Source organism: Anabrus simplex, chromosome 5 (assembly GCF_040414725.1).
Source record: "Anabrus simplex isolate iqAnaSimp1 chromosome 5, ASM4041472v1, whole genome shotgun sequence".
Lineage (NCBI taxonomy): Eukaryota > Metazoa > Arthropoda > Insecta > Orthoptera > Tettigoniidae > Anabrus > Anabrus simplex.
The window spans coordinates 419589152-419608210 of record NC_090269.1 but is presented as its reverse complement, the minus strand read 5'-3'; positions in this window follow the sequence as shown (position 1 = coordinate 419608210).

Here is a 19059-nt window from a genome sequence, read left to right as displayed (position 1 = left end):
GAGAAATGGTGCGATTACAACAAAACCTCTTACAAATAGTTACGCCATACTGGGAAGATTCGTCTATGTCCACAATATTGAGGCAAATCGGAATTTGACATATTTGTAAAATGATTATAAAACTAATATTTATACACAGGTATTGAGTAAGTGGCTGCGCGGTTTGGTCACATAGCTATCAGCTTGCATTCGGGAGATAGTGGCTTCGAATTCCACTGTCGGCAGCCCTGGAGATGATTTTCCATGGTTTCTCATTTTCACACCAGGCAAATGCTGGGGCTGTACCTTAATTAAGGCCGAAGCCGCTTCCTTTCCTCTCCTAGGCCTTTCCTATCCCATAGTCGCCATAAGACCTACCTGTGTCGGTGCGACGTAAAGTAAATTTTAGAAAAAAAAAGTATACACAGGAGCAAACGTTACTTATGTTGCGTTTATTTACTATTTCAATTAATTGCTAGATTGTAAAACTTCGGCTGAATGCGCAGTACGCCGGGTAATTCTCTTGAATGCAAGCTCACTGCTGCGCGCCTCTAACCTCACGGCCAACTCGCTCACTAATAGTATAATTAATTCCTCAGTTCAAAGTAGCAGCCACTAGGCAAGAACCTGTTCAGCTGGATCACATGAACACACCACACACCAGCCTGTATAGTGCTTTGTTGACAACTGGGCTCCATTGCTTCAAACGAACTGCACACTTTCCAAGCAACAGTGTCACGCTACCGTCTAAACAGCAGGTTGTTTGTTCGACATAACGCATTGCTGTCTCTAGTAGGGTGTTGCTGCAGACTGCGGATAAGGTATTTGCGAACTCAAACTGACGATTTATTATTTTTGGTATTCAAATTTTTCAGCTCGGATTCACGGGACTCTTTCTACTGAACATTGAACACTTATCAGTTCTCTTTGAAATTTGACAGGAGCCAACTTAAATTTACAGAAAAAAAGCATCGTAAAAATGTTTAATTCAGGCAATATTTCTTCGATATTTCTAAACAATCGTTGAATTGTTTAAGGGTTTCACAGTAATCGTCAGTGTCGCAATCCAGCAAACCCCGTCGTTTTAAGGGTGCAAATTCTTCAGTATCCTTCTATTCAATTTGTTTTCGAGAAATCGAAGTTTCAACTTGTTGTTGCTGTTGTTGTTGTTGATGCAGCCCTCCAAGCTACCCAGTGGCGGCTATTATGGTGGGGGGAGGCGAGGTGGGACAGTCGCCACCGGCCCCCCCCCCCCAACTTCGTGGACAAAATGTTAGACCCTACATTTTAATTCCCCATTTGCCGCGCACATTCGTCAGTCTAGCAGTCTCTTTAGTGTCTGTTAGTTTCTTAGTGTGTAGTCAAATACTAAATAATTTTTAACTGTATAATCACACCGTACTTCTATTGAAATCTGAAATTGAATCGAAATCTGGGAAAAACCTACTATTACCCCAGTTAAGTTGGAAGAGGTCCGCCTCTGTGGTGTAGTGGTTAGTGTGATTAGCTGCCACCCCCGGAGGCCCGGGTTCGATTCTCGGCTCTGCCACGAAAGTTGAAAAGTGATACGAGGGCTGGAACGGGGTCCACTCAGCCTCGGGAAGTCAAATGAGTAGAGGTGGGTTCGACTCTCACCTCAGCCATCGTGGAAGTAATTTTCCGTGGTTTCTCACTTTTCCTCCACGCAAACGCCGGGATGGTACTTAACTTAAGGGCACGGCCGCTTCCTTCTCTCTTCCTTGCCTATCCTTTACAATTTTCCCATCCCCCCATAAAGCCCCTGTTCAGCATAGCAGGCGAGGCCGCCTGGGCGAGGTACTGATCATTCTCCCTAGTTATATCTCACGCTCCAGGACACTGCCGTTGAGGCGGTAGAGGTGGGATTATTCGCTGAGTCCATGGAGGGTAAACAGATTAATAATAATAATAATTTGGAAGAGTGTCTACCTTTACCTCTCTGTCGAAATTTGCTCAGAGAGCATCAAAAACCGTATCATTTTGCAGCTATTCTTTCAATTTTTATGGAACCTCCTGCCTGCCCGTTGTATCCTGCAATCCCGGGTAGTTTTTGTACACCCCCCCCCCACACACACACATTTCTAATTCCCAGTCCCCGCTAATGTGCGACCCTACATATTACATCTACTCTAATCTGCTTGTCATATTCATACCTTGGTCTACTTCTACCGTTCTTACCCGTACACGTCCCTCAAGAGATAACTGAACAAATTCTGGGTTCCTAAAGATGTGTTCTATCATTCTATCTCTTCTTCTGGTCAAATTTATGTACATCGATCTCCTGTCAGCAATTCAATCACTTCATTCGTGATTTGATCTACCCACCTCACCCTCAATGTTCTTCTGTAATACCATATTTCAAAAGCTTCTATTCTGTTTCTTTATGAGCTAATTGCATTTAATGCAACGCTCCAGATTAAAGTATTCAGAAATATCTTTCTAATTCATATGTCAATGCTCGAAGTGAATAAATATTTTTATTAAGAAAGGACTTCCTTGTTTGTGGCAGTCGGCATTTTATGTCCTTACTTGTGCCATCTATAGTTATTCTGCTATCCAAGTAACAATACCCATCTACCTCCTTCAAGATCTAATATTCCCTGCATCGCCTCACTTCGTTGGACACTCCATTACTCTTGTTTTCGGTTTATTTATTTTCATCCTGTACTCCTTCCCCAAGACTGTATCCATACCATTCAGCGATTTCTTCAGATCTTCTGCAGTCTCAGATAAAATAACAATATAATCGTCAAATCTCAGTTCTGATGTCCTCTCCTTTGATTGTGACTCCCTCTCCAAACTCCCCTTTGATCCTATGCCGCCTGCTAAATACAAACACTGAAAAGGTGAGGGGACAAACTGGACCCTTGCTTCACTTCTTTCTTGATTGCTCTTTCGTTTCTTCATAGCCTTCGATTCTTACCCATGCACACTAATTTTTATAGAGATTATAGATAATTTTTCTGTCTGAGCACCTGATAACCATCACCTTCAGCATCTCAAATAACTCGGTCCAATCAGTATTAATGGTTGCCTTTTCTAGATCTAAAAGCAACAATTTTGTCCCACATAGATCTAATTAACACTTATTTTTTGTTTGTATGGCAAAGAAACTGTTAAATCATTCTGATCCAAACAGCCTCTGGGCTGAAGACGTAATAGACATTCTAGCTCCACCGATAACATACCTGTGTTAGGGGGATGTAACAAGTAGTAAAAATGTTGTCCCTTCCAAGTTAGAGTACGTTGCACAAAACTTTTCTGTGCTGGTGCGTAGCAGGTCGTGATTCTAGATTCCAGAACGAAGTTACTTCAGCTAAATTATAAAAGAATGATGAAACACTTCCCGAGTTAACTTTTCACCTTCTCGGCTCCTATTACTAAATCCAATCAAATGGCAAAATTTTCATATCTTTGTGGATTGTGTGATACAGGATGTATGGGGTCGTGGTGGAAATGCTTCTCTGGAGTCTATCAAACTTCATATCTAAGGACATAAATATGAGACTAACACGTGGGTCTCGGTAGCTCTGTCCCAATCAAATATTCATTATGCAGCATTATGCTGCCAGGCGAAGTGCCTCTTCCTCAAATATATGGCCGATAGAACGAAGCTTACGGAATGTACTCAGTGTAGATGATTGCGATAAGTAGTTGCCACACCTAGAAAGGTTAGTAGAAGCTGTGTTAGGCGTGGTCTTCAGTGTTGAACACCCGCTGCTGAGTAGCACACCAATTCCGGCTTGTAGTCAATAACACAATCACCACTGTACCTACTGCAGATTGAGTTTTGAAGTTCATCCAAAGTCACTGCTATGTGACGGTCTTTTACACCGCAGGTGATCAGAAATATCAGGTAGCTTAAAAAAGAAACCACCTTTCCCTTTGCAAAAATCAAATGAGCATCTCCCGGTTATCGCCGTCAATCAACAACTGCTAGTTTCAGATGGCAAGCAGCCGTAAGACGTAGCCTGCAAGGTTGCTAGGTAACATCCATATCTGACATCATATCTTGTACGGTTGCATTGAAACATTGTCTGGCCATCCATCCATTTCTTACATCATAGCTTGCACGGTTGCATGGAGACACTATCTGGCCATCCATCCATATCTTACATCATAGCTTGCACGGTTACTACGTAACATTGTCTCGCCATCCATCCATATCTTACATCATAGCTTGTACGGTTACTAGGTAACACTGTCTGGCCATTCCATCTGTACCCTACATCACATCCTGCATGGTTGCTAGGTAACATTGTCTGGCCATTCCATCTGTACCCTACATCACATCCTGCATGGTTGCTAGGTAACATTGTCTGGCCATCCATCCGCGCCTTACATCACATACCGCACGGTTGCTAGGTAACATTGTGTGACCATCCATCTGTACCTCACATCATATCCCGCACGGTCGCTAGGAAACATTGTCTGGCCATCCTCCGTACCTCACATCACAGCCTGCACGGTTGCTAGGTAACATTGTCTGGCCAACCATCTGTACCTTACATCACAGCCTGCACGGTTGCTATGGTTACACATTTTGTCGCGTCACGTTAACACAAATTTCGGATGACCCCCAGCCGTAAGACATATTTATGCTAAAAACAATGTAACACATTAAGTACCTCACCCAGGCCGCCTCACCTGTTATGCTGAACAGGGGCCTTGTGATTGGATGAGGAGACTAGAAGGGACAGACAGCTAATCATACTAGTAACTACACCACAGGGGCGGACTTTATCTAACATTCACCGAGCAAATTAGCCGCGCTGTTAGGAGCGTGCAGTTGCGAGCTTATATTCGAGAGATAGTGGGTTCGAAACTCACTGTCGGCAGCCCGGAAAATGGTTTTCTGTGGTTTCCCATTTTCACACCAGGCAAATGCTGGGGTTGTACCTTAATTGAGGGCAAGGCCGCTTCCTTCCGACTCCTGGCTCTTTCCTATCCTATCATCGCCATAAGACCTATCTGTGTCGGTGAGACGTAAAGCCAATTGTAAAAATAAAAATACAAACTAATAACCCGAATAGTAGTATGAATGTTCTGGTGTTTTGTTGTTTGCACTCGACTGTGAAAGTACGTAGATCTGTAGAACGACGGCGGAGGTATTCTGAGAAAGGCGACTTGTCACCTCCCACAACTTTTACAGGGCATTAGGTTACATCTTACAAAAATTAAAAATAGCCGGCAGTGAAGGACAAGTTGATCGGCCTGTACCGTATCAAATGGCTTATGAATATATTAGCCGCATCACCTCTTCTCCCCACATCTCAGGGACCCACCCTTCTTTAGAGGCTTACGAGACCGGAACTTTCTTAACAACATTTCCGGCAGTTTTGTGACGGGAAACCACGACAAAAGAAAGGACGAGATCTTGGAAGGTGAATTCTCGAGACAATGGAGCTCCAGAATTACTTCTAAACTGTGCAAGGGGACAGCATGTAGAGAGTTTTACAGCGGAGTAACTTGGACCAGAACAACGATTGGGGTTGCCAGACGTCCGGACAGTCCTGATTTTGAGCTAAATTTCCCTTCTTCCGGCATTAACTATTGTCAAACGCTAATTTGGTCTTCTCTTTGAAGTCTAGCTGTAAATAACTAGAGTGTATAAATAGTCGCCAGATGGCCATGAGTGTTAAGGCGTCAAGTCTATATGGGCTGACACCGTTTTTCTCCTAGTTTACTGCTAGTTTTCTGTCTTCTCTGCAAAAGCTTAAACTTGGTGGCTAATAACCTTTCAACTGTGGCTTGAAGGTCTTGTAAAGTTTTCTGCTGTTATTCTTCTTAAATTCTGAATCAATGGTCTTGATTTCTTCAGAGATTTTGTTTCTCTTGGTTTGTCGGAGGATTTTCTCGCTTTGTAGACGTTCACTTCAGTTTTGTCCGCACACCATGGTTTGTAGGCAGTTGTTCTTTGATAGGATGCCTAATCACAGTCCTCACTCCCATAACGGCGTATATTTTTTTTCTGTCCACTTCAAATCTTTGCCCCACATTTCGTATTTATTTTGGATTAAGTACGCAAAAGTCGAAAGTGGGTTCGATTCAGTTTTGCTTGTCTGTCTGTGTTTCTGTCTGTCGTCTACTTTTGTTTCAATCTGAATTTAGGGCATTCACCCAGGTGACAGATTCCTTATCTGTTGTTCACCCAATCTTTCCTTAAATTACTCGTAATTGGAATGAATTTGGAAATTTATTGAACATCTCCCTCGAGAAGTTCTTTCAATCCGTAAATGAATGAAATGAATATTTGCCCCAATTTGACCACTTTCATTTGAACTTTTTATTCATATTGTGATAATTATTGCTGTTAAAATACCATTCAAACTTATTCGTCTACTAATACCATTCCACGTCATATCTCCACTGACTGCTCAGAACATATCACTTAGTCGAGCAGCTCGTCTCCTTTCTTCCAAGTCTTCCCAGGCCAAAACTTTGCAACAGTTTCGTAACGCTACTATATTCTGGGAAATCATGCAGAACAAATCGAGTTATTTGCCTTTGGACTTTTTTCAGTTCTCTAATTAAGTAATACTCGTGTAGGTCCCATACTTTTGAACCATACTCTAATTGTGGTCTTACCAGAGACTTCTATGCCTTCTCGTTTATATCCTTACTACAACCCGTGAACACCCTCATAACTATATGAAGAGGTCTGTAACCTTTATTTACAATTCCATGTATCTGATATTACATATTACAACTCCATACTGTAGCGATAAATAAACTTCAAAAACAATACACATTAAAGAATGTAAAACATTTTCGGGAGATCCTGTATTTTGATGAAAGGCGTGCACGATTTACCTGAAAGGACGTGGGTTCGATTCCCCGTCAAGAAATCGAATAAATTTAGAAATCAGAATTATATTTTCGGAGGGGCAGATGACCCTGAGCTTCACTCAGCCTGCACCAAAAATGAGTACCAGGCTTATTCCTGGGGAAAAGGCGGCCGGACGTAGAGCTAACCACTCTACCTCATCAAGTGCCGAGGTTACGGATAGCGGAAGACTTTACCTTCCACCGCTGCAAGGAACTTCATGGCCTGTATAAGGAAGACTTCGGTGTTTTTAATGCATAGTAAGAATTGTGGAAATATTATTTGCTATCTTGTATGTTTCATGTCTTGTACCGCTCGAGGAATAAGACTAGGAGCTTCACATAAGAAACTCTGCAGACAATTTTCTCGTGTAGTGTGTGTGTGGGTGCGGTTTTTTTCAAAACCCTCCGTATAGGTGCGTCCACAGTTGCATCAGATTGTCTTGTCTGTATCGTGATCAGCGTTGTGAAAACAGAGTTCTCTATCAATATCTTGTATCAAGTATGATACAGTTATCGGATCGGGGATGTTCCCACCGGGAGTCGGTCTTTTGCTGTCGCAACAAAGTGTAGATACGTGATACAGACATGTGGATGGAGCGATTCCTCGATCAGCACTCCGTATCATCGCCTCGTGTACTGCGCATGGTCCGAGTTCCCGTCACTGTTCCCTTCGTCCCTACCCTATTCACCGTGTTTCTGACATCGTTCAGTTTTGCCTGAACCTCTGCTTGGGGATCTTCAGATCTGAAGAAGGATTCAGAGTGGTCCATGGAAAAAGTTCAACAATTGATAAGTTATTATAAAAAAAGACCGTTTTGTGGGACGTAAAAGTACCGCCTCATTGTAATCGATTGAAAAAAGAATGATGCATTGGAGAAAATCGCGAAAAGACATTGGGAACCCTATCGGACTGTGCGGAAAAAAGTGTATCTGCTGGCGGCTACTAACTGTATCTCGAGAGCCAAGACCGATGTGTGGGAAACTAACAGATACACATAGATGATACAGATACATGATACAGATCGGGCAGCCTTGTCGTTCGCATAACAATTTTTGATACAGATACGCTGATCTGATACAAGTGTTGACGCACCTTTAGGCTGTAGAGGCATCATGTCTAGCTCCTTGAGTTCCTGTGAACTGCTTCATGCACGTTCTCTCCAGTTGGGCTCTTGAAGTAATCCACCCATCTCTATGGAGCACGTCATCTGGACTTTGGGCCTGTGACTTTCCCTTTAACGATCTTCTCCAGTCCACTTTGTCTTCTGACAATGTGACCGAAGTACAGTGGCCTCAACGTAGGAAGGTGTTTGGCCCGCGCATGCGCACGCGTATTCTTTTCCCACCGTGATCTATTCTGACAGCGAACCATGTACAATCTCGGTATCAAGAATTCCAGGTGGAAAAGGAAACAGGTAACGTTTGGGCGAACAGTTTGGCCAATCCTGACGATGAAGGAGAAGTAACCAAGGCAAACGTCATAAGTGTTCGTCTTCCAGGAGGTGTGGAGTGTTGACATACACATCACGTCTGTTGCCTTCAAGGAGGCGTGTGGTTCCTCCCTTCATTCCTCTTTTCCTTCATTGTCGAGCCAGTGGGACGTGTGATCAAGGGGGGAATCAAGTATCTCCACCTCCGCGTGTGTTTCGTTCATCCTAGATATCCTCGTACTTCGCATTCTCCACCTCCCCTCACTCTTCAGATGCGTGCATGTCTTAACGCGCCTGATGGATGTGACCAATGAGAGAGAGTGTGTGTAAGCAGGTACTGGGTGGTTCTGAGGACTGTATTGATTTCTTGCCTGAAATGAATATTTCTGGCAACGAGATACTGAAGATTTCGAGTGTACAAGCTCCTTGTAAGTCCGAGGTGCTCATGCTGGGCATAGCACTGTAAGCGGGTGGGCGGACAGGGGATTAGCGTATGCGATTCAGACATAGTGACGTTGTGGTAACGTCACACGCCGTGAAGATTGGTTGAAGTTATCCGAGTCACTCTCGAATCGATCACTGCGGCGATACTCGAGTTTGAAACACAGGCAGAAAACAACTAAAGAAAGAGGGTAGCAATCCACGTCATGTTCAATTTACGTTGTAAGAAATATGTTATTTCTGTTCATTCTAGTTTATGTATTTTGACCGTGTAATATAAAGAGTTAGGCCAACGACCTCAAATATTTTAATGCTGTACTTAATGAATTACAATTTTCAATATTATATTTTAAGGGGTGTTTTGGAAACAGTTCTAATGGAATACAGAGTTAAGGTTGATAAGCTGTGGCTGTGTAATGGAACTCCCTCGCCATTATCATCGGACGCCTGATAGGTATGTTTTCAACACTACTTTCAAAAGTTCAGTGAGCAGGGAATGTCACATATCACTACAACACTGTGGAAAATCAAGCAGTAAACTTGTTGAATTATATATATTACGTACTGCTGAATGAATAACGGAAATTTTACTCTTTCTTGTGGAAATACTGTCATTCCCATCCAGTGAATTGTAAATCGTAGCTTGTATGCTTAAACCCCGTATGTTTGTAAATTGTAGCACAAACAATGTAATGTGTCAGTTTTCTTTGAATGTATAAATATAAGAAATTAAAGCTGATTGTTTATATAGAGCGCAGTACAAATCAAACCGGAATATGATGAAAAGGTCAGTTTTTAGCGATCTTACTGTTTTTATTATTTTTAATATTGTACCTGAATCAACATTTCGCACCTAGCCGAGTGCATCCCTTGTAAGGCACACCCTCCAACGTGTAGGTAACTGGGGTGTTATTGTGGTGGGGGACAGTGTTATGTGTGGCGTGTGAGTTACAGGGACATCACAAACATCCACTCCCCGAGCAAGGGAATTAACTATTTAAGGTTAAAATCTCCGACCAGGCAGAGAATCGAACACGAGACCCTCTGCACCAAAGGCCAGCGCGCTAAGCATTTAGCCATGGAGCCAGGCAACATTTAGCTGAGTAATGGAGGAGAGCTTTGTAGTGACAATGGAACGACACTGCTATACTGTGACGTATGCTTGCTACGTAAGCTGCCCGCAGTTACGTCAGACCAGCCCGGGCGCACTGGGCTAGCCTCAAAGGGCGCTCAGCAGGGCACCTCCGTTCTTAGTAAATGAATGATCAGCGACTAACGGGATACACGAGAAAAGAAAATTATGTTGGCATTCTCGCACAGCTATGTTGTAGTGTGGTGTAATGTACTTGGATCATTCACACCTCTACCATGTGTTGATGTCTGTGAGAGCTATTCAGATCCCGTGAAATCTCACCCATCCTTGCGGATTTTAGGCCCTCCGATCACGAGATAAGTTAAAAGGAGTGAATACCGCAGGCATTAGAGTCGCTAAGCTGGGTGCATCACATGGTGGAGCAGGGAATATAAACAAACGGACAGAAGGCTGTCATTCTTGTATCGAATATTATGGGATAATACATTGTATTCAATAGAACGTGGTACACTTGGAATGTAGGTAATATCTGCGTGTAGTATGGGCCTGCGATATGAGAAATAAGATACATAATTTACTGTAAGAGTTCGGGAGTAATATTACGACTAAAAATATGATCAATAAATGAATTGCCCAAGCTAGCCTAAGTTGCTCAGGCAGCAGCGCGCCGGCCTTTCACCTCTGGGTTCCGAGGTTCAAATCCCGGTCACTCCATGTGAGATTTGTGATAGACACAGAGGAGGTGGGGCAGGATTTTCCCCGGGTACTCCGGTTTCCCCTGTCATCTTTCATTAGAGCGACACTCCCCAATATCATTTCATTTCATGTGTTAGTCATTAATCATTGCTCCAGAGGAGTGCGACAGGCTTCAGCAGCCGGCACAAATTCGTATCTTCGCCGCTAGATGGGAGCTTCATTCATTCCATTCCTGACTCGGTCGAATGACTAGAAACAGGCTATGGCTTTTTTCATTCCAAAGGAATTGCCCAATGTGCTGAGATATTTGCTCGACACAACATTCACATTAAAGTGATATTTGAAAAAATCAAATGCCCTTTCATTTCTTTGGATGCCTTTATTAAAATCGGCCATGAGCGCTAGAGCGTCGGCCTTTGCAACCCAAGCTAGCGGGTTCAACCCCGGCAGAGGTAGTCGGATTTTTGAAGGGCGGATGAAAATCTATTCGACACTCCATGTCGTACGATGTCGGCATGTAAAAGATCTCTGGTGACACACTTGGTGTTTACCCGACAAAATTCATTAAATCTCAGCCATAGACGCTCAAGAGAGTGTCGGTTTACTCAGTCTGCCATCTAGTGGACCTAGAGTGAAACGGAACCTCGAAACTGACAAGGAGACAGCCAGATGGCGTCAAATTAAAACGTCTGCACAGGGTAGCTGAGGACATACGATTATTATTCTGATGATCATTGGCACATCGATATGCGTGGGGCGTCAATTTTTACTTTCCATTATTAAATTTATTATTTTGTACAAGTGACTGCAATGTATTCACAACGACAACTAACCTCCAACTGAGCACGCGAGTCAACACAGCCCCATCTTATAACATAGTGTGCGGGTGATGTAACTTTCTTTCAAGTTGATTTACGTCGCACCGACACAGATAGTTCGTACGGCGACGATGGGTTAGGAAATCGACATGGATGGGAAGGAAGCGACCGTGGCATTCATTAAAGCACAGCCTGGTGTGAAATTGGGGAAACGACGGAAAGCTGTCTTGAGGACTGCCGACAGTGGGGTTCGAACTCGGTACGTCACATATTAGCCCATTTCATGAAAACTACGTTTCAGATTTTCAAATAATTCTTATTATTTATTTATTTGTTTGCTTTTTTGCAACATATAGCCTCCTCTTTTATCTTTCAAGTGGGACATTAAACATAATTGTAAGTTAAACACTATCGGTGATATATGCGTTCTGAACAAACACTAAAAACCTCTTAAAGTACACTGACTGACAGAGCAAATGCAACACCAAGAAGGAGTGGTCAGAACTTTATGCCAATTGCACGGTAGACTGACGTCACTGAGGTATGCTCATGATGTGAAATGCGCCGCTGTGCTACGCACGTAGCGAACGATAAATGGGTCACGGCGTTGGCGAATGGCCCACTTCGTACCGTGATTTCTCAGCCGACAGTCATTGTAGAACGTGTTGTCGTGTGCCACAGGACACGTGTATAGCTACGAATGCCAGGCCGCCGTCAACGGAGGCATTTCCAGCAGACAGACGACTTTACGAGGGGTATGGTGATCGGGCTGAGAAGGGCACGTTGGTCGCTTCGTCAAATCGCAGCCGATACCCATAGGGATGTGTCCACGGTGCAGCGCCTGTGGCGAAGATAGTTTGCGCAGGGACAAGTGGCACGTGCGAGGGGTCCAGGCGCAGCCCGAGTGACATCAGCACGCGAGTATCGGCGCATCCACCGCCACGCGGTGGCAGCCCCGCACGCCACGTCAACCGCCATTCTTCAGCATGTGCAAGACACCCTGGCTGTTCCAATATCAACCAGAACAATTTCCCGTCGATTGGTTGAAGGAGGCCTGCACTCCCGGCGTCCGCTCAGAAGACTACCATTGACTCCACAGCATAGACGTGCACGCCTGGCATGGTGCCGGGCTAGAGCGACTTGGATGAGGGAATGGCGGAACGTCGTGTTCTCCGATGAGTCACGTTTCTGTTCTGTCAGTGATAGTCACCGCAGACGAGTGTGGCGTCGGCGTGGAGAAAGGTCAAATCCGGCAGTAACTGTGGAGCGCTCTACCGCTAGACAACGCGGCATCATGGTTTGGGGCGCTATTGCGTATGATTCCACGTCACCTCTAGTGCGTATTCAAGGCACGTTAAATGCCCACCGCTACGTGCAGCATGTGCTGCGGCCGGTGGCACTCCCGTACCTTCAGGGGCTGCCCAATGCTCTGTTTCAGCAGGATAATGCCCGCCCACACACTGCTCGCATCTCTCAACAGGCTCTACGAGGTGTACAGATGCTTCTGTGGCCAGCGTACTCTCCGGATCTCTCACCAATCGAACACGTGTGGGATCTCATTGGACGCCGTTTGCAAACTCTGCCCCAGCCTCGTACGGACGACCAACTGTGGCAAATGGTTGACAGAGAATGGAGAACCATCCCTCAGGACACCATCAGCACTCTTATTGACTCTGTACCTCGACGTGTTTCTGCGTGCATCGCCACTCGCGGTGGTCCTACATCCTACTGAGTCGATGCCGTGCGCATTGTGTAACCTGAATATCGGTTTGAAATAAACATCAATTATTCTTCCGTGCCGTCTCTGTTTTTTCCCCAACTTTCATCCCTTTCGAACCACTCCTCCTTGGTGTTGCATTTGCTCTGTCAGTCAGTGTATTTCTTTCCATGTTTCCGTTGTCGAAGAGCGTAATGCCTGTTGCTCACGGTAACATTTTCTGTCAAGTTTATTGTACAATAATTTAATTTTAGAAAATTTCTGTTGCTCACGGTCAAATTAAATTTTTATAAAACCTTTCATAAAATAGGACATGTTCTATTCCGTAAAATTAATTTTACGAAACGAACCAATCAGCGAAGGTGACATCACGATGGTGCTGGCGCTACGTCGTGAGAAGATTGTAAAGCTCGACTGTAAACAAACACTTCGTTGTAAAATGGCAGGACCCGGGTGGACTAAGGAAGCTGTTAGTGTTTTTACTGGACGAATACCAGAAATATCCTTGTTTGTACGAGGTTAAAACGCCGCTTTACCTCAATAAAAATGCAAGAAGAGGGGCGGAAAACACAATCGCCGAATTCCTATTGCACCCGTCCACCTCCCGAGTCCCAGACTAGCATTTATCTCAGGGGTGTCGGTTCATTATTTAATTCATCAAATATAAATATAACGGCGTAATAGAACACGGGGATGAACGGAGCAACTTAAAATTAAAAGGGGGAAGGCTCGATTGTAACTTGAATTTAAGGACTCCATGATAGGACTAGGAAGTGACTATTACTTTAAAAAGGGCATTATCTAACTACAATAAAAAGATTATGAGAGTGGTTTCCTTTGAAATAATTTGCCAGAAGGAGCGGTTTATTACGCCATTTGACGTATAAAACTTTGATACACGTGGCAACAATATTTGAATTTACACACATGTTACATACATAAATCACTTGCCATACCGCAAGTGGTATCAATATCTTGCTGCGTTACTTCTGAAATAAAAGGACATTTTGGAGGTATAATTTACGGATCGATTCCATTTGAATCGAACCGTTGTTCAAAGATATAGCTTCCTTCTATCGGGAGCCCGAGCATAACCCATGTTACGGTCGGCTTCCCGATTTAACTAAGATGACGTACTCCGGCTATATACATTTTTCCGAGACCGGTACTCGGACTGGGTAATGTTTCTCGTGAAGTGCGAAAACTGGATTCCACGGACAGTTCCTATCTTACGATATCCAGCTGATGCCATACCACTGAATTAGCATTATATATTATTTACATGTGATCTGAATTGTCACCAGTTAGCCTCAGTAGACTACTGCCACAGATGAGATAACGAGAAGCGGTGGGAAAATACCGTGCCAGTGACCCCCCTCGCATCGCGAGCGAAGTAAACAAACACGCCAAGTATGTAACATCGTCCATGCGGAAACCGTACGATAACGCGGTAAACAAAATGACTCTAATATTAACATCCTCATTATACAACATACGAATAGAGGGATATCGTCACCAAACAATTTAATCCACGAAATTATCATCCTCGAAATTATTATTATTATTATTATTATTACTATTATTATTCAACGGTTCCTGGCACTGTCACGTTTGATTAATATCGTCATTATTATGCGGAATGCAAACACAAATGGTTATTACTGTTATTATTATTATATCCCTCTCGTGGTTATTATTATTATTAATGAATAGGTGACTCAAGATATTATTATTATTATTCATGTCACTTAAGAGGTTATTATTATCAATGAACCGGTCACTTCCGCCAAAATATATATTAAGATATCGGTCACAATTACAAATATTTCACTGATCAACCAACGACATCATTCCAGTTATTATTATGACAATTATTATTAATCCGACCGCGATGATTTAACATCGTCCTTACATTATTATTATTATTATCGGTTGCATATTATCATTTAGATTCCCGTTTAACATCTTTATCAACGCTCATTTAATTAAGGCGGTCCAATCCTTTATCTGCAATATTTATTATTATTATTATTATCACGACATCATGATTGTCCTCGCTCGTCATTACAATGAATACAATATACGACCATTTATGTGGAATCTGAACTCTCATTATCCTTAGATCCGTTGTATCTCAACGAATAGCTGTGCAGTCTATTTATTTCGTACATGCTGTCACGGGTTCGAATTCTACCCGCTGCGTAACTCAGTATTTCTCTGTGACACTGCCCCTACATTTTACACTCATATCAATATCCTAAGTGTCTCTCGTACGGAATTTATTTTCCTCTCTATCTCAATATTCCTCGATTCATTTATTTATTCCTCACAGAATTATCAACTGACTTATTTATTCATTTCTGACATCGTACGACATTTTATTATCTGACTGCAGATTCTTTCACATATTCTATCTCATTTTGATCTACGCTTTAGTTCATTCTCCACAAATAATCGTAACATCTTGAAATTATATTTACCAAATTTTGACAATCATGGTCTCGTAATATTAGCACTACGTTTTCCGGCTACTGAATCGCAACTTCAAAACGCGATATTTATACGTAAAAATATTGGACCGTAATTTAAACCACACGTTCATTAACATGTACGGATTATTAGCACCGATCTACATTTCAATATTATTAATTGACCAAATTAAATTATCACGCACTTTAATTCCAAATTAAAACGACATCCCGTCATTAAATGATTCCCAATAAACTCAACACTTGATCACATGAATTATTATTATCTCCAAATCATATTTAAAAAAATATCATCTTCAAAAAAAAAGTAGTTATATTATTTATTTATTATTATTATTATTTAAAAAAATAATATTTCGCCTGTAACACGGTAGTCCACTCGTAATATGTTTAACGCATAACCCCTTGTACAAACTCGATTTATTCTGGCACTAAACACTCCAGATATGATTTACTTGGAAATATTATTATATTAATCGCATCTCACAAATTTAACAATTTCACTTTGAAAATATGACCATATTAATTACAACAAAACACTCTTGGTATGGCGAAGCTGGATTTTCCTTCCATGTCATTAAATGGCTCGTTAAAATTTACAAAACATAAAAGCGCATATCGGGTCTTAGTTAACTAGCATAACCAAAATCAAACGTAAAGAAAATTATTGACTACAAAGAAATATGAATGCATGCATGACTTAACGTACTACACTATATATACAAATTTACATCTCCAACAAACTGAATACATAAAAGACCCGATTATTTACATTATTATGATTTACTACTGTCCGTGCTACAAATTTAGGATGGGGTCGTTAAGCGACCCATCTTGTTACAGAAGGTAACCAAGTATAATCAAATTATTCCCATTTTTCCCATCACGATAACATTTCCCAAATATTATTTACAGTTTAGTACTCATCTTAGTTATCGGTATTCCATTGCAGCTTTGCAGACGAGAGGCTCCATCCGGCCCCTCTCTGCGTTTTACTCCTCCATTCTTGATGGCGTAGTTTCACAAAAGATTTCCTGGCACATTATCATTTTACACTCATATCTTGATTACCACAAACCTTCACCATTTACAACGTTAACACTGTATACTTTAAATTGGATACAACAAATTACTATCCTAGACCCATGAATTTAATATATACACTATTTAATCTTCGTCCACCTACCGCACAATGGACCTGGACACGTACGACGAGGTGTCAACTATTACGCCCGTCGCGATACGCCCGATTTATACGGCATTCTTGACGTGTTCATAATATCGGTTCGGTATAGCTAAGTACAGGCTACTACTTCCTTAAAGTACTGTTCGTCACACAGTCTATTATGTACGTACTTATGGTGATATATTTTATACTACTCTCTTGCAGTGTAATTACTTTACATCACTGATATTCACAAATGACAAACACTGTCCTACGTTAACATTTTCTAATTCCTGTTGCTTGAGCGCGATCACATTTTACAAACACTGGCGGATGCTCGCGCCATTAAATGACTGTACGTCCGTAGAATTCTAAGTTACCGGCGACCAACAGTTCAGCTCCCGATATTCAATTCACGTGTGCTGGCGACCGTCAATTCAGCTCCAACGATTCAAGACAAGTGTGTTGGCGAGGATCCCTTGCCCCGTATATATGGATGAAGCCTTTTTCCCGCGGATTCGTTGACGTCATACCCCTTAGGGAGGGGGTGGATTTTTAATATCGGTACTTGCACTCCGAATTGGAAGTTAAAATTTACATCAAATTAATCCACTCCGCTAGCATATCTGCTGGATAAAATATGAACTCCTGGTGATCACAGATTTAGGAGATATGGGTGGATTTAGCTCCTCACATTTCGCGCCTTCGTAAGCGTCCCTGACAACGTGGTCTTCCTTCCGCCAATGAGATTCAAGCTGTCTGGTTTCCAAGAAATCCAGCCTTCAATTTATTTAATTTGCCAATAAGTATTGATTATTTTTCCATGCGTGACATCTAATAAATCCAGTACACCCATCCGTGTACTCATATTAATTTATTACTGATTACTTTTGTAGTTACGAAAATATCTCATCCATCATTCCTTAAGATGGTATTCCTGAGTCTCCCATCAAATTTTTACTATTGGCCGGCAAGCGGTCACGTGATTTAAATCTCCACCTGCTCGAACTTAGGCTAGCGAACGTACACTCAGCCGCTGTAATTTTCCATGAGGTCACGGACTTTCCGTCCTGCCAAAAATATCCCAAGGTATTACTCATGTGGTGAGTTTCCTTTGTATGACTCTCCCCCTTCCTCTTTCTGACCAAGACTTATTTGTGGACTCTGTATTTCCTTGTACGCCAACTAATGATATTCCCTGCTGTGAAGTAGCTAAAAGTTGTCGTGTTGAGCTAATCCGTCAGGCTCCAGTCTGTCGTCCTTCCTTCGCTCTGATTTCGACAATACATAAACGAAATATTTTCAAATACACTCCTCTGTATTTCAATAAATGTACCATATTATTTTACCGATCAAATCATGACTGACTATGGGCCTAAGTCACTCGGGTTCATCTTCCTCTTGCCCAGGCAAAAAAAAATCTATTGAGTATCATGAGATTTTTTTTTATGATGTGTCCATATCATCACTATCATGATTTGACATCGGATCCTCTGTTCTGCGACGGCTATTGATTTCGTCTCTCAACATCTGGTTCCTGAACCTTAACTCCTCGTTCTGTCTTTCGATTTCATGGATCGTATTTACAAATTCCTGCACGTCGCTGTCTATCTCTCCACACTCTGGACATGGCCTTGCTTCAATTGGTGTATGGATTACTTGGACTTCTTCTTCCCTTCCGTCATCTTCTTCATCCTCTTCTTCGACATCATCTTCTTCCGGCTCGTCATCTGCTTCCTCTCGTTCATCCTCTGCTTCCCTGTGGTCTGCTGGCGTGTGGTAAAGCTTTAAATTTGCAGCGTTATAGATGTTCTCTGAACTTCCATCCAAGCTCTGAACTTTGTAAGCATTGTTGTCATAAGTTTGTATAATCTTGAAAGGGCCCACGAACAATTTACAAAACTTGTGGTACACCTTCTGCTCTGGGTTAGATACACTTGGCTTCTTCACTAGAACGAGCTCGCCAACCCTCAACGGACGGTGGAATCGCTTATTCCTCAACCTTCTCAATCATCGTTCTGCTTGTGCCTCCAAATGTTCCCGTGTCTTTCTGATACAAATTTCGCTGGATACGCGTGGATCTGCAGGACATGCTACTGCATTATGCCATGGCCTGGCCGGATATCTGTTAAAGTGAACCACTTCCGGTATCTGGCCCGTTGCTTCGTGGATCGTGGTGTTAATACATTTAGTTATAATGGGCACCACGTCAATCCACCGCCAATGTGCCTCGGAACAATAGATCCTGCAAAATTTTGCAATCTCTCGCATAATCCTCTCTGATGGATTCGATTCGGGATGGCGAATCGAACTAAGTACATGCTGAATGTCTAGTTGTCGTAATTGATTTGCAAACGCAGCAGATGTGAACTGACTACCATGATC